At 34.0% G+C, this 16,839-nt stretch overlaps 1 long non-coding RNA gene and 1 other non-coding gene across 2 annotated transcripts; both read right to left on the bottom strand.

Annotated features, from left to right (window-relative positions):
* Positions 1–6,568: 6,568 nt before the first annotated feature.
* Positions 6,569–16,839, bottom strand: LOC128295505 (uncharacterized). Its single transcript, XR_008285968.1, has 2 exons — positions 7,416–16,839; positions 6,569–6,752 (listed from the first exon to the last, which is right to left on the bottom strand). It is a non-coding gene; the product is annotated as an uncharacterized LOC128295505 (long non-coding RNA).
* On the bottom strand, positions 12,652–12,756 carry LOC128295725 (small nucleolar RNA R71). The gene has a single exon (XR_008286283.1). It is a non-coding gene; the product is annotated as a small nucleolar RNA R71 (small nucleolar RNA).

Here is a 16,839-nt window from a genome sequence, read left to right on the forward strand (position 1 = left end):
ATAGTTACATATTTTTATTTTGTTTATATAAAAAGATTTATTAATTAGATACATTAATTAAAAATAAAATAAAATAAAGCTTGAAAGAGCATGAATTAAAAGAATCATCAAACTTGCTTGGGGGAGGATTTGAGCATAGGTCAGATGGTTAAAAATATCAATATTTAATAATCCGACCAGGAAAGATGACATGTTAAATGTAGGGTGTGCTTTGTGTCCTGTCAGCAAAAGTGGCATCTTTCTCTAAATAATAAAAATATCGTAATTATAAAAATATGCCTAAATCCCTATTTCTTTTTCTTCATAATTGGCTTTTTTAGCTAATTTACACTTTATTTACAACATAGGGAGCCTCAGCTTCATTAAAAGTATTATAGAGTCCATTATACTAAAAGTCAAATTATATTTGGCCCTTTCTATTAAAAAAAAAAGAGTAAATAGTCCTTGAACATTAGATCAAAAAGTAAATTGATCTTTCTATTAAAAAGTTCATCCATTTTTATTGTTAAAATTGTCTCTATATGTCAACATGAGAAACACATGGCATGCCACATGATACTGTTTGGTTATTTCATTAGCTACACAAAGTTTTAACATGTGACACCCATCGTACTTTTACCTCCCAACTACCTAAAAATTTCTTTTCTAATAATCTTCCATAATTAAGGCTCGATACCTAAGAAGATTAATTCCAAAGCAATACATATAGTAACAACATAGAACTAAAAGTCAAATTATACCGAGAAAAATTAATCCGAACCTATGGCTCAGGAAAAAATATATAAGCAAGAACACAAATATCATAAACACAATTCATTACCAATAAATCTTTTATTAAGTTTTTGTATCATTTAGACAAGAACTTAATTTAATTTGAGGCTTTAAATATATTTTTTATTAAAAATTATTGGTTGCAATCAAGAGTGAAGCCAGAAAATTTTTTTAGGGGATCGAAATTCAATTGTATATTTTTACAATAGTAAAAATGTAATTTGATCATTTTAATAGCCTATATCTTTATAATTTTTAAAGGATTATGTATCCTTTCAAAATTGGCCCAGACGTTACGACCAAATTCTAAAGGCTACATTAGCCACCGAAATGACCAAGTAAAACCATTCAGTTTGAAAACCTCTATTTTGATCAAATTTTTTTTAACTTAAAATGGTTGCCTTAGGTTTATTCAAAATATCAGATTATTAGGTCATCTATGATTTAAGTCCAGTTTATTAAAAAGTTGTGTCGTTTGAAACACTCAATTGCTTCCAGCATTATGCCTTTAAAAACTTCGTTCATTATTACGAAACGGAAAAAGTGATGCCTTTAATTTTTGTAAGAAAATTCATGTTTTAAGTTATATTGAGCCAATTATTAAATTTGCTAGATTTTTATCCAAAATTCCATGCATGCAAAAACCAAATAAAAAAAAACCCATGCCATAATCCATATTAACAAAATTTACAATCCCAAAATAAAAACCAAAATAAATAAATTAAAATTAAAATACTTTATTAACTAAAAATCTGAGATGAGGCCTCTGTATAGAGAGTCTGATCCTAACCTTAAGGGTTATTTGTAAGAAGTGAGCTAAAGGGGTGAGCTTGAAAAGCTCAGTGTAAGTCTTAATAGAACAAAAGTGGTAATACAAACTGTAATATCCTAAATTAGGGCTTAATCGGAATAGTGGTTTCGTGACCACAAATCCGAGATAGAAATAATTATTTTACAATGATTTTGATGTTTATGATATGATTGCATGATTGTGTGAAAATTTCGTGATGAAATTCTATGCCTAAAGTGCTTAAATTGAAAGTAGGGACTAAATCGAATAAGTTGCAAAACTTGCATTCTAGAAGTTTTTAGTATGAAATTGTTTTGGAATATTAATGAGGAGGTCTTAAATAGAAATTTTACCAATTTTAAGTTCATGGACAAAATTAGGACATGGAAGGAATTTTTGGAAAGTTTAGTAGTAAGGGTATTTTGGTCATTTAATTATTAAAATGAATTAAAAACAAAATTAAAAGCCAATTTTGTCCATCTTCTTCATTAGGCCGAAATTTCAAGGGTTCTCCATAGCTAGGGTTTGTTTCAAGCTTCCAAGCTCCATAGTAAGTGATTCCAAGCCCGCTTTTAATGATTTTTACGTTTTTGAGATCCCAGAACTCGATAAAGCTTATGTTAGCAATAATTTAACCTAGGGTTTATATTTGGAAAAATACCCATAGGTGAAATTTGTGTATTTTGATGTTTTATGATAGAATATGAAGTTTTAAATTATGTTAGACAACTTGTACTACTCGATTTTAAGCAAAAAGCGAGTAAAAGGGCTTAATCGGTAAAAATACCTAATAGTCACAAGTACATGTTAGAGTGAGAATTTGATGTTGCCATAGAAGAGAAAAGTGATCAGCATGTTGTAAAACATAAGAATAAGGAATAAAGTTTAATCCAGAGCCTAGGGGCAAAAATGTAAATATGCAAAAGTTTAGGGGTAAAATTGTAATTTTGCCAAAATTTGAGTTAAGGATTAATTTGATAATGTGAGTATTAAATAAGCTAAATGTGTTATTTTAGATCAAGAAAGACGTGGAATCGACCTCAATCGAGGAAAAGAAAAGATTGTGGACTAAATTGCAAAATCTTTGTATTTTGGTACCAAGGTAAGTTCATGTGTAAATAATGTAGCATAATTGTTATTTTAAGTTATTGATATTAATTATGTGTTATGCTGAATTTTATTATGAAATGTATGCTTTGTGGTTAATTTCAAATAATATGTAAATTATGTGAACTACTTGTTAAATATAATTGTTACCGAGTATTGATTTCGGCATTCTACTAAGACGGCAAGGATAAGTGTTCGAGGAAAAGCCCGTTTGAACCTTAGGAATAGATTAGGATACAAGTGACATGTCACTAGGATGGTTGAGCATCCGAACTCGTTGAGTTGAGTCCGAGTTCACTTATGGATGCGAATGTCCGAACTCGTTGAGTTGAGTCCGAGTTCGTGAGATGTAACTAGGCATCCGAACTCGTTGAGTTGAGTCCGAGTTCACTTATGGATGCGAACGCCCGAGCTCGTTGAGTTGAGTCCGAGTTCGCTTATGGGCGGGTTACATGATTGCTTGATTGAATATGTGGCACTTATGTGCAAGTTATCCATGTATCCGAATTATATTCGATGTGTTCAACGGGTAAAGTTCTACTCAAATGGAGGAAAATTTCGAGATGTAAAGAGACGTATTGGTAAGTGATATGAAATGGATATTTTGGACAGGTATGTATTTAACCCTCGGGTTGAGTATTGATACAACCACGATAAGGTAATAAGATGATGAAGAATGATTAAAATGTGATATGTGTTTTAGTGATGTATGCTAATGTTGACTGGTATAACTGTTTGTTATGTTACTTATTATTTGCATATGAACTTACTAAGCATTTATGCTTACTCCTCCTTCTTACTCATTGTAGTTTTGGACAAGCCACTCAGAGTCGGGATAGGTCGAAGGCTCACCACACTATCCGTAAGATTTTTGGTAAATGGCTTGTAAATTTAAGTATGGCATGTATAGCAATATACCCATTTTGTGTAAATGATCTTATGGTATGGTTGTGAAATGGTTGAGGAAATGCTTGATAATGATAAATTATGAAAATGGTTAGTTTAGATTATGTTTGATGTTAAGGAAAACTATTAAGATACTTAGTGCATAAAACTCATAAAAGGATGAAATTTACCATAAACAGAATACCGCAGCAACACTAACGCGAGTTTGAAAATTTACTAAAAATCATAGAAATTGAATTTTGTGGTGAAATACATATCAAATTGAAGCTTATTATGTATAGTTTCACATGAAACAAATGAAACAAGTAAAGAAAGTATATGTTAGAAGATATTTTAATTTTAGTGAAACAGAGTCATAGCAGTTTCTGAATCCCCTGTTCCTACTTTAGAAATTCACCATAAATTGTAAAGATATAATTAGGTGGTGTATTTTATATCCTCAGAATCTTTATTGAGTCTAGTTTTAGTATTAACAAACCTCATAGTCATATGAATTTTGTACAGAGAGAAATGTGGTTCGTAGTAAACAGAGGTCAGACCAGTCGAGTCTTGAAACAGGGGTAACTTTAACTAATAAACTGTACTAATTGGCCCAACCAAAAATTCTAGAAAAAAATTAGTAGATATTTTTATGAGTCTAGATTCATAGAAAATTTACGGATCTTAATTTTGAGTTTCGTAACTCAAGATATGATTTTTCTTGTGACTGTGACGCAAGTAGCTTAAAAGCTGTGAATGTAGAAACAAATAATTCAAAGTTCTAAAAATGTTAAACTAAGCTTAGAAACACCTCATACTCGACTCCGGCGACGGTCTCGGGTGTGGGGGCGTTACACAAACATTCAAACAATCACAGTAGGACACATAGCCATCAATATCAATGTCCATAATAGATACTAGCAATTGAATAAACCATGAATATGCATTGGCATGTTCAAATGTATAACAGTGCAAAGGTCTTATCCATCCATCCGCTACACACCACGAGTTCCCTAGAATCTATATTTTGAACACCAGAAATAATAAGAGCCGAAGCTCGATGTGGATAAACCACCAATATCAATATACAGTTAAACTACCAATAGTTTGCATACAAATTGCAAGTAAGTTGTGATAAGTCAATGGTATTCTGACAATACTCCGGAGCACAAATATACTGTTAAAACAATAATGCAAATAATCCTCCAGTACTCCATGGAACTCCTCTATTACCCCATTAAATCCCAAAAATCATGCAATGCAATATGACATGTAACAATGTAGCACATCATGCTTTATTAGTAACAATTTTAGTACGGTGGCTAGTTATACATGCATTCAATAAAACAATATCAGCAGCATGTTTTACATGCAATCGATATATACAATAATAATTAGTGACATTTTTTTATGCAAACAATCAAAAGTAACTCGTCATACATCCCAATAAACATAAAATCAGAATACATTTGACATTTTCACATCCAATTAATCACAAAAAAAGGTTATTAAACATTCAACCATCACCTTTTAACACTTACCATAATCAGTAATCCCTTATCCAACAAAAAGTCATTCGACCATGAACAAAATCCGCATGTACAATTGACCAACATGCGCATCACATAATTCAACAATCACCAAAACACCCAAAGGTAAGACCCACACCTAATTAACGCGAAACCGAAGCACTATCGTGAACCTACAGCTCCTATATTTAGATCTAGACAGATCTCGATTAGATCTATACATAACACACCCAAAACATGATTAAAACCAACCTTCAACACTCATATAGGGTTCAACCAAATCAAGAAACAAACTAAAATTTTAGATCCGAATTTCCAAGATCACTTACTCTTCTATTGATCAAACGAAGATGCAACTGACCCCAAGCTTCAGTGGAGATCTAAGGAGTTCAAATTTGGACCTTTAACAAAGAAAATTCACAAATTTAGCACTAAAAAAATTTGGCTATCATAGGAAAAATAAATAAAAAGATAAGATTAGATCAAATCTAGACAACTTACACTTTTCAAATTAAATATGATATAACAGAGAAACAAATAGAGCAAAAGAAAAGAAGCAAAAGGGCGACGGCGACAAGGGTGGTGTTTGACCATTAGGACAATAGCAATGGAGAAGAAAAAAATGGCAGTAGAGGGACAACAACAACAATGGTATAGGAAAAGAGAATGGGCGACACAAGGTTTGTAACACCTTTAACCCGCATCTGTCACCGGAATAGGGTTACGAGGCATTACTGGACTTATACACTAACATTTATACAAAATCAAGTCATAAATTTGCATTCCAAATCAAAACTTTTCAAATTTCACCATAAAGTCCCTAGTATGGGCCCACAGGGCCCATTACATGCTTTAGAAATGATTTGGAACTAAACCGGTAACTTCAAAAAACTTTGAAAAAGTTTTCTTGAAGTTAGGGACACATGCCCGTGTGGCCAGCCCGTGGGCAATTCTGACTTGCCATTTCTTAAGCATCAAAGGGGCACACGACCTGGGCACACGCCCATGTGGCTAGGCCGTGAGGTAAACTAATTTTTCACCATTTTTAAGCCATTTTCTCACGATTTTGACACACGACCATGTTTGAAACCTGTGTCCTTCACACGACCAAGACACACAGCCGTGTCTTTTACCCATGTCCTGACTTCATATTTAAAGATGCAGGGGACACGTGGTTTATCAACATGCCGGTGTGTAAGCCGTGTGTCTCACACGGTCTAATCACACGCCCGTGTGACATGTCGTGTGGACTCAAAATGAACCTTATAGTTCAAATTTACTAATCCTGCACACCTTGAATTGCAATCAATTTAAAATACAATTTTTCAACCAGTCCAAAACATGATTAAACATATCTAATACACACTAAAACCACTAGTATAATGATTTAACTTACGTAATTTCAATAACTATTTAACATAGAATTTCCAAACATTATACCCAAATATCATCCAAATCAATTCAAAATAAACTATATAAATGACTATTTTATAAACAGAAATTTTGCTTATATAGATTAACCTTTATCATCCTTACACTATTAATATTCATACTCAAAATAACATAAGACAACCTAGGTACATGCCATTCCTCAAGATAAGATACATCACCAAGAATTTGAGTTCGGGAGTTGGCTTGGATGCTGAGACGTTATTTACTTTGTACCTAACCTGCGCACGGAAACAAACCGTACGCTGAGAAACAAACCGTACGTTGAGTATACACCCAGTGGTATTTCTATAAACCAATACTTAATTTATGCATTTATATTTAAACCATATAATCCAATAAATAAACATATCATGAACATTCAATTAATTGTCTTCATTTCATACTAACATTTATCATTAGAATCGAAACCAGTAAGATATTCAATTCAGTCAATATCATTCAGTCTTCAGTGCAGTAATTTACCCCTATTAACATAACTCGGACCTGGATGGATACACAGATGCAACCCACACACCAGGATAGTATACAGTGTTTCATCGACCGAAGCCAGAATACACTGTAGTAGTAACAGTAGTTGTAGCGATACACGGAGTACCTCATCAGAACGAATTCGGAACAATAACAGTAATAGTAAGACGGCACTTATAGTGTCTCATCGACACAAAGTCGGAATATTAATGAACACTTCCAATCCTATGGCATGCCAACTATATCTGACTAGCCCGACACTGTTAATAGGGTTTTCATTTCACTTTCAATTTTTCATATAACAGTTATTGCATTTCAAATATAACAATTCTTACCTTTAATTTACTTACCATACATAATAAAGTAATACATACAACACTTAATTTAAAAGCTCAGTTTATAGAAATACAAACCGTAATTCTCAAGTTTATTCGTTATCTTTGCTCACTTTCTCTTTTCCCTTCTTTGATGACATTTTTGGTGCTACGTTAGCTACGGAAAAATTAAAATTTAAGATCATCAATATTTATCATTAAATAACACACTCTTCTATTTTCCATGTAACTTTTACATAAATTCCAATTTTGTCCTTCCACCATAACCATTCTTTCTCTTCAATTAAATCTCATATTTTCATTTAATACCTACTTTAAACAAGTTTCAACTCTTAATATTCAATATAAAACATCAATTCTACAATTTAGACAATTTATTCCCTACTATAACAAAACTTATATCTCGTTTTACAATTCAATCCTTTACCCACTTCTAACTTAAATTTCTATCATTTTATCCCATAATTCATCTATTTATTCAACTTAATTAACATCTAAATTCACTAACTTTCTAAATTTCAACATAATTCTAGTAGAACTTTATTCTAAGATTCCAAAAATATCAAAATTACAAGAAAATTGACTAAATTGACTTACCAATTAAGCTTCAAACCTCAAAACCCTATTTTTCCTTTTCTCTTTTTTTTCCTTCTTTCTTTCCCCCACTTTCGTTTCTTTCCCTGTTCTTTCTTTTAAATTTTGTTTCTGTTATTTTCTTTATTCACTTAATATATTATAATATTAATATAATTATAATATAATATTATTTACTTATTATATAAGTAAATACTAATAATTATCTATATATGTTTTATGCATACTCCACATGTATTTCACTATTATCACACACTTGGCACTCATGGTTTAATTGCTAATTTAATCCTTTGACTTTTCTTTATTCTTCAATTCAACTTTTACCCTTTTATTCAATCTAGTCATTTCACTAAATTAGCTTTAATTCAAGCTAATTCACTTAACCAAAGTCTAATTAACTACACAATTAGCTTCGTAAATATTTCTAGTAAATATTTACGAATTCATTTTGTAGAAATGATGGCCCGAAAATTCAATTTTCCAATACCCGTAAATATTGGGTCATTACAAGGTTGCAAAATAATTAAGGTTAGAATAGGACAATGAAGAAAAAATGAGAGAAAAATTAAGGAAAAAAAGAGAAATGAGAGGGTGGGATGGTAAGGAGGAAAAAAAATGAGCAAAAGGCTAAATAGAAGAGAAAAAAATCATATATACTAGGGTTTTTATAGGCATGGGTGACACACTCTAGGGTTTGAAGCAAAATTAAACAAAATAAAAATAATGCAAGGGAAGGGATTTGAACTTTGTTTGTAAGACAGTTTCAATAACACTTAACCATTAGACCAGTAACTCATTTTTTTAACACATGCACAAAGATAACCTTAAAAATCAGTGCGTGACCACTCTCAGTTCAAAAAATCGATTTTACTAACCCGATCTTTGGGATGTGACAAGTGACAACTCTCCCCTCTTAAAAAGAAATTTCATCTTCGAAATTTCCCTACTAACACGCCAATCCCATAGCCACAAAATCTGTTATCCCTCTTTTCAAACCGACCACTATGCTTCTACTGTGCAAATCTTATTCTAGTACAATCTAGACAATACATCTCCTTAAACCTCTAACGGATTTCTGTTGAAGATCGTATTCACTACCACAGTCTATCCCAAAAGACTAACTACAATAACTTCACTAACAGTTTCCCCAACCCAAAATTCTCAGTTAAATAAAAACACTACTAACAACAACCAATTGGGTAAAACCAATCTCAGTCAATGCAAGGTACAAATTAGAATGGGTCGTAAAAATACCTACAATAACATCGAATGCATCTTGAACCTCTTAACATCTAGCTGTATAAACCAGTGTCAGCTATCTAGCCTTAATTCTAACCGTACCCCTCAAGGGTAGCTATCCAGCTTTCTGATTCTGAATTTGAGTTGGAGCTTGCATCAAACTAGGAGGACGACGTGGACAATCCCTACGACGATGCTTAGTAGACCCACATCTCAAACATGTACCAAACTATTTTCAACACTTGAAAAATGGAACTAATTATAATACCTACAAACTAGAATTCTCATTGATCTAATAGAACTTTCGATACTCGTTGCTGCAACATTCTGCTGAGGTTTTACCTTTCTAACTCACTTAAAAGATCGCAGATTCGAGCCAGCAGGACAAGAACCCCTCTTATTTTGTACTTTATTTTTTTTTTCCTTTTTCTCATGCTCCAAGCGCTTACTCTCTTCCATTATCTTGGTCTTATCAACCATAATCTTAAAAACCTCTTTTTAAAACTCCCAATATTTTTTGGACACTACATCATCCCAGTCTCTTAATTTCTGCCTTCAGCGATAGGTGCATCCATGGTGTCACTCATCTCAAGGTTAGGCATACGCCCTTGAAAAACATATGACTCAGCTTGAGCTGCTCAACATTGCACTCCTCAAGTATGCATACCTCAGGTTTTCATATCATTTTTACAACCCTATGTTTTATCTATAGATTCAGAAAGATACAAACTCTAAATATTTCGTGAAATTTTTCAGTTCTAATGTCTACAGTTTTAAGCAATATCGTCTTTAGTGTTTGTCTATAATTTCAAGAGTACTATGAGGATCTATAATGCCCCAAAATTCCTATTTTTTCTTTTGTGAAAATGCGACATAAATGTGTATCTACTTCAGTGGTTAAGGGTCTTGGGTGTGTGTGTGAGGTCTCAAGTTCAAGCCCTACCTTTGGCAAATTTTGATATTTTTATGATTTAAGCCTTGCATTTGGGGAGTGGGCTTATATTAAATTTTTTGTAAAACCATATCATAATGAGTCTGCTAGTTCGAGTGGTAAGGGAGTCTGTGTGTTGTGTTGAAGGTCCTGAGTTTAAATCCCTGCATGAGTGTGGGTGATATTTTGCTCCGTAATCTGATAGAGTTTTAATCGAGTGGGAAGTCTGAGGAACTTGAGTTAGTGGGGAGAGAATCTAGGGATATGCTATCATTTTAGTTTATTTCTTTTTTATTTTTTATTTTTCCCTAAAAATCTCTTCATCTTTTTCTTTTTGACGTTTTTTCCCTTTCCTGATAAAGTTTCGGCTTTTATTGTTTCTTCAATTTTACTTATCACTTTTAAGTTTTCACTGTTGTTCTTGGAATTTTGGGGATTCTTTGCTCGGTTAAGGTATGTGGGTGATAAACCGTAATTCATACATATTTTTATCCCATGCTTAGCACATTTTATGGATGATTTTTCCTTAAAATTGGTGAATTTGATGCTCCTAATGCATTAATTTCATGTTTTATACTTAGGTGAGCATAGGAGAGTGAAAGGAACGAGAAATAGGCCAAAAACAGAGAAAATGAGCCAACGTACAAAATCAACACGGCCTGGACCTCCTCACACGGGCAGACCACATGACCGTGTCAATTTGGCAAAATCGAAGCACGACTCACATGGGTGGACCACACGCCCATGCCTATTTAACAGGCTTGACCACGGCCTTAAGCAATCACACACTGGAGTGTCACACGGGCGTGTTCCTGCCGAGCCCAAGTTTAGTCTAAATCGAAAAAGGCCAATTTTGAGGGTTCTTAGGCATTCTAAAGCCTATAAATACACCCTAGATGAGGAGGAAAATGATATACACAGATAGAGAAGCAGGGAACTGCTCAAGGAAACTCGATTGATCCATCTTAGAAGCCGGAGTCATCATCAAGACTGAAGATCTCCCCTCAATTTCCCTTCAGGAGTTTTAGGTTTTTCTTTATGTTTTGTATTCATTATTCTTCTGAGATGTTTACCCTTTTAGTTATGAACTAAAACCCCTAAATACCTAAGGGGAATGAAACCTAAGACAGATCTTGTTATTATTATCTGAATTGTATGATAAATATTTGAGTTGTTCTTAATTACGTGTTCTTAATTCTTGTTTTGATATTCCAGGATATTAATTCAAGTTAAGATCTTATTCAGAGGAGGAATAGACCCTGTCTAAGAGTACATTTGTTATAATTAAGGGGAGTTAGTTGCGCGCCTAGAGATAGGGTGACAAGATTTTGTCGGATTAGGGTGAAACCTTATAAGGGGATCTATAGATCGTGTTAAAGCAACCCTAGGGAGTTAATTAGAAAGAGATTTCAATTATTTAACCTAGTGTTAAACGTTGTTAGTCTCGAGAGAGATAATAATTTAACTTAGAGATTTCTACGGATCAAGTCAAATGAATAAATCATCCGATTCAGAGTTAAATAACAAGTGAAGTATAGGTGGATTTTTCCTTAGGTATTGTCTCAATCAATCGAGTTTTCCAAAATTAATTTTCTGTGAATTCTTAGTTTAGTTAATTAGTTAGTTAAAACAAACCTCATTATTCTTAGGCTAGATAATAATAAAAAAGTCATTACTAGTACTTTTAGTTCCTTTGGGTTCGACAATCTGGTCTTGCTAAACCTATACTATTGTTCGATAGGTACACTTGCCTTTATCGTGATAATAGTTAGTTTCAAGAATGATTCATTATAAATATTTAAAACCTGTCACGAATATCACGTATCAAGTTTTTGACGCTGTTATCGGGGAACTAAAATATTAGAAACACTCGATTTTTATTACTTTAGCCATTTACTTTTACTGCAATTTAAATTTTATTCTAATTTTTATTACTAATTCTTTCTTTTCCCTTTTTTTGGCAGGTTCTTATAGTTTATGACTAGAATAAATCCGTCAGGACCATTAGTTTTTGACAGTGAGATCGATTGCACAGTTCACAAAAACCAAAGAGAAATAAGGTGAAGCTTAAGATACACAGAGAACGAGCAAGAGGACAATATTCAAACCACAACCGAGGAGATGGCTGAAAACCAAGAAAATCTTCTACTTCCTGCAATTGTTGTTAATCAAAATCCTGCTTCGTGCACTATGTATGATTATGCTAAACCTAATTTAACAGGAACTGAGTCAAGTATAGTTAGACCTGCTATTGCTGCAAATAATTTTGAACTGAAACCTAACACTATTCAAATGATACAACAGTTTGTTTAGTTTGATGGTTTGCAGGATGATGATCCCAACGCTCACTTGGCAAATTTCCTAGAATTTTGCGATACCTTCAAAATTAATGGAATTTTTTATGATGCCATTCGCCTTCGATTGTTTCCATTTTCATTAAGAAATAAGGCTAAACAATGGTTGAACTCAATACCACGAAGGTCAATCACTACTTGGGAACAAATGACCGAAAAATTTTTATTAAAATATTTTCCATCTGCTAAAACAGCCAAATTACGTAATGATATCTCTTCTTTTGTGTAGATGGATTTAGAAACACTCTACGATGTATGGGAGAGATACAAGCCTTTTAAGAAGATGCCCTCACCATGGGTTACCACTTTGGCTACAGGTTCAAACGTTCCATAATGGCCTGAATCCTTCGACTCGATAGATGATTGATGCAGCCGCTAGAGGAACTATCAATAATAAGACACCTGAGGTGGCTTACGAATTTATTGAGGAGATGTCACTGAATAATTGTCAGTGGCAAGTTATGAGAACACAGCCGACAAAAGCAGCCGGTGTTTTTAACCTCGATGCGCTTACTATGCTATCTAACTAAGTAGAACTCTTAAATAAAAAGATTGATGGTTTGTGTGGTTCTACTCAGGTACATCCAGTGATGAAGTGCAATTCGAATGAAGGAGGAGCATGCACAGAATATCAACCCTTCAACCCTAGCATTGAGGAGGAACAAGTCCAATATATGGGTAACAATAACTCTAGATCCCAAAATAACCCATATAGTAATACTTATAATGCAGGTTGGAGGAACCATCCCAATTTCTCGTGGGGCGGTCAAGGAAATCAAAGGCCACAACATCCTCTAGGTTTTCAACAACCACCCTACCAATAGGAAAAGAAGCTGAACCTTGAAAAGATGCTTTCAAAGTTTATATCGGTGTCAGAAACTAGTTTTTAGAATACCAAGATAGCACTTAAGAATCAACAAGCATCGATCCAAGGGCTCAAAACTCAAATTGGATAGCTTGCCAAGTTGATTTCTGAACGACTACAAAGTAGCTTGCCAAGCAACACAGAATCTAACCCAATGGAGCAACTCAATGCGATTACTAGTCAAGATGAGGAAGGGTTAGTTACACCTGAACCAGAACCAAGGCAAGAAACTGAGATAAGCAAAGGTAAAGGTGAGGTAGACCATAATGAGCAAAAACCGGTAAGTACAGAATACAAACCTCGTGTATCATACCCTAATGTGACATGAAAATACCGCTCAGATGAACAATTTGGTAAATTCCTTAAACTCTTAAAAAAATTACATCTTAACTTACCGTTTATTGAAGCTCTATCGTAGATGCCAAACGCAATGACATTTTTAAAGGAGCTTTTAGCAAATAAGCGGAAGTTGGACGAGGCTTTGCATGTGAAGCAAAACGTAGTTTGCTCAGCTATTCTATAGAATAAACTACCCAACAAACTAAAAGATCCAGGGAGTTTTACGATTCCTTGCTTAATTGGTAGTTTAGATGTTAATAATGCATTAGCTGATTTAGGGGCTAGTATTAACGTCATGCCTTACAAAATGTTTAAACAACTAGGTCTTGGGAAACCCAAACAGACTAGGATGAGCATTCAATTAGCAGATAAAACTATAAGATTTCCTGGGGGTATTATTGAAGATGTGTTAGTTAAAATCGATAAATTTATATTTCCTGTTGACTTCGTTATTCTAGACATAGAGGAGGATAGCAACACTCCTTTGATTTTAGGAAGACCCTTTTTAGCAACTGCTAGAAAGATTATTGATGTTGGCACAGGTGAGCTCACACTTCGTGTGGGAGACGAAACAATCACCCTTTAAGCTCGCAATTTCGGTAACACATCAAGAATTGAAGGTGATTGTCTAAACCGTTCTACTAAAACTGACAATATGGTGCAACCTACTTTGTAGGAAATGAGTTTGAAAGAAGTACATGAGTCATTTTCAAGCAATAGTAGAGGACCTATTAATGAAGAACGAAAGCTACAAATCGAGGAGCTAGATGAATGGCAGACACATAAATCGAGAACACACGATAAACCAAAACTACGTCAGAACAAACTCAATACCTTTCCAAATTAACTTAAGGTTGGAGATAAAGTTTTATTAGATGTCGCAGATCTTCACATTGTCACTGCCAAACCGAATGAAGAAATTCCTCTTACGGTACTTAGCATTTTCCTATTCGGTACAGTTGAGGTAAGTCATCCCAAGTTCGACACTTTTAAGGTAAACAATACCCGCCTAAAACCTTATTTTGATGAGATTCATAGCAAGAATCAGGAGTATAAACTCTTCGAACCACCATGACCATTTAAGGAGAGCTAAGTCAAGCTTAGACTATAAATAAGTGCTTCTCGGGAGGCAACCCGAGCACTAACAATATTACTTTATTTAAATTTTAGTTTTTAAAATCTAACATACTAACTAAATCATTGAACACAGGCTTTTCAGAACCACACAGCCAGGAACATAGGCGTGCCATAGGCCGTGCACATACCACGGAATGAAACACGGCCGTGCAATATGGCCGTGTGAAAACAGGGAAAAAATTTCTTCCCTAACACGGGATGCGATAAGTAGCCACAACAGTGCGACATGGCCATAGGCGACACTGCCAAAATAACACGGGCATGCAACACGCCGTGTTTTGAAATCATGGATAAACCTGTCAATTTAACACGGGCGTGAGCCTCCATACACGGACGTGGAATAAGCAAACAGAGATCGACACAGCCGTGCAACATGGCCGTGTACACCAATGCGTCTAATTTCAAAAATTACGAAACGCACGGGCTGAGCTTAGAGCACACAGGCGTGCCCCATGGCCGTGTGCCCCAATTTCTCTATAAACACCTATTATTTATTTTATTTTATTTTTATCTCTATATTTTGAAATTATTTTTGATTTCTTTTTAATACTATTTTATCCTGAGTTTTTTTACAATTTTTATTCTTCGGCTATTTCATTACGAGTAATTATGCTTCGGTATGCTTCCTAAAAGAGTTCCTGATTCTATCACAGTTATAAAGAGCTCCAAAGCTCACTATTACTCAAGAACTTGAAACTCCACTGGGAAAGGTTCTCCACGACTGCCATGTCCTGCTCGACCACGACCATAACTACCACCAGATATAATATTCTTTTGGCGCAGGACATATGGACTAATGAATCTCTACCACTGCCGGAGTATCCTCCTCCATCCTTACGCCGATTATTCTCCAAAACTCCAGTTCAAGGAAATTCATTCATCAATCAAGAAGTTTCACTTCTCTTCCTATCTTATTTTTATATTTTTTTCTATATATTCATCTTTGTACATTGAGGGCAATGTGCATCTTAAGTGTGGGGGTATTCATTTCACTATCAGAAAAATCCCTAAATGATTGTCTTGTTCTCTTGAAAAGCTCCCATATCATGTTTAGGATAAATTTTGATTGATTTATGACTTTTATTGATATATCTTGAATTAAAACATAGGCATTTATGCATTGATTGTTTAAACTTTAAGACATTAGGGAATCAATCATGATATGTTGATTTTTGAAGAATTAAAAAATTTTATGTTGTTTCCTTAAGTTTAGGTATTATCTTGAGTTGGAATTCACAAGTTTAAACATCAAAAAGCCATAATTTTTGTGAGATCTTGAGCCTTTAGAGCATCTATTATTTCTTTCATGCTCACTTTCATTATGAGTGCGTCAGTATTGAATTGTTATTCTAGAACTTGCTTGATTATGCATGTCAAGACCACAACATTTGATTTGATATGTCAAAATGATAAAGGCACTTAGGTTTAACCCACTCACTCCATAAAAGCCTACCTTCACAATTAACCCTTAGTGAACCCTCTTGAGCCTAACAACCCATTCATTGATTTACTCTCGATATTAACCCATAACTCATTGTTGTTGAAATCCCCTAAATTAATTTGATCCCTATTTTTGTCGAGATTTGAGTTGGAATAATTGCTTAGCCATGTTTGATTCTATTTTGTAATTTGACTTGTTCTAAGACAAAAAAAAAATACATGTATACATATTAGTAGTAGTGATCTTCTGAGCTAAAGAAGTTAAATTCCATATTCTGAGAAAAAGCTCTGTTGTACACAATTGATGACAAGTCACTTTTCTAGTTAGGCAATTTTTCAATTCAATCTCGATTCTAACCCTTTCTTTCAGTTTGTGACTACACCCTCTAACCAAAGCCACGTTACAACCCTCTAAAGAGCTTTAGATTGATGTTTCATCTCAATTTATAGTGGTGGGGATTTTATTTTCATGCAAGCCTATGGTAATGACTCTTCATTATTGACTATTGAGTGCTTCATTTATTGTCCTTAAACATCTCGAGTGATTTGAGTGAATCTTTAGTGAGGTTGTGAAACTCTATGATATTTTAAATCAAAGGTAAT

Source organism: Gossypium arboreum, chromosome 7, assembly GCF_025698485.1.
Source record: "Gossypium arboreum isolate Shixiya-1 chromosome 7, ASM2569848v2, whole genome shotgun sequence".
NCBI lineage: Eukaryota > Viridiplantae > Streptophyta > Magnoliopsida > Malvales > Malvaceae > Gossypium > Gossypium arboreum.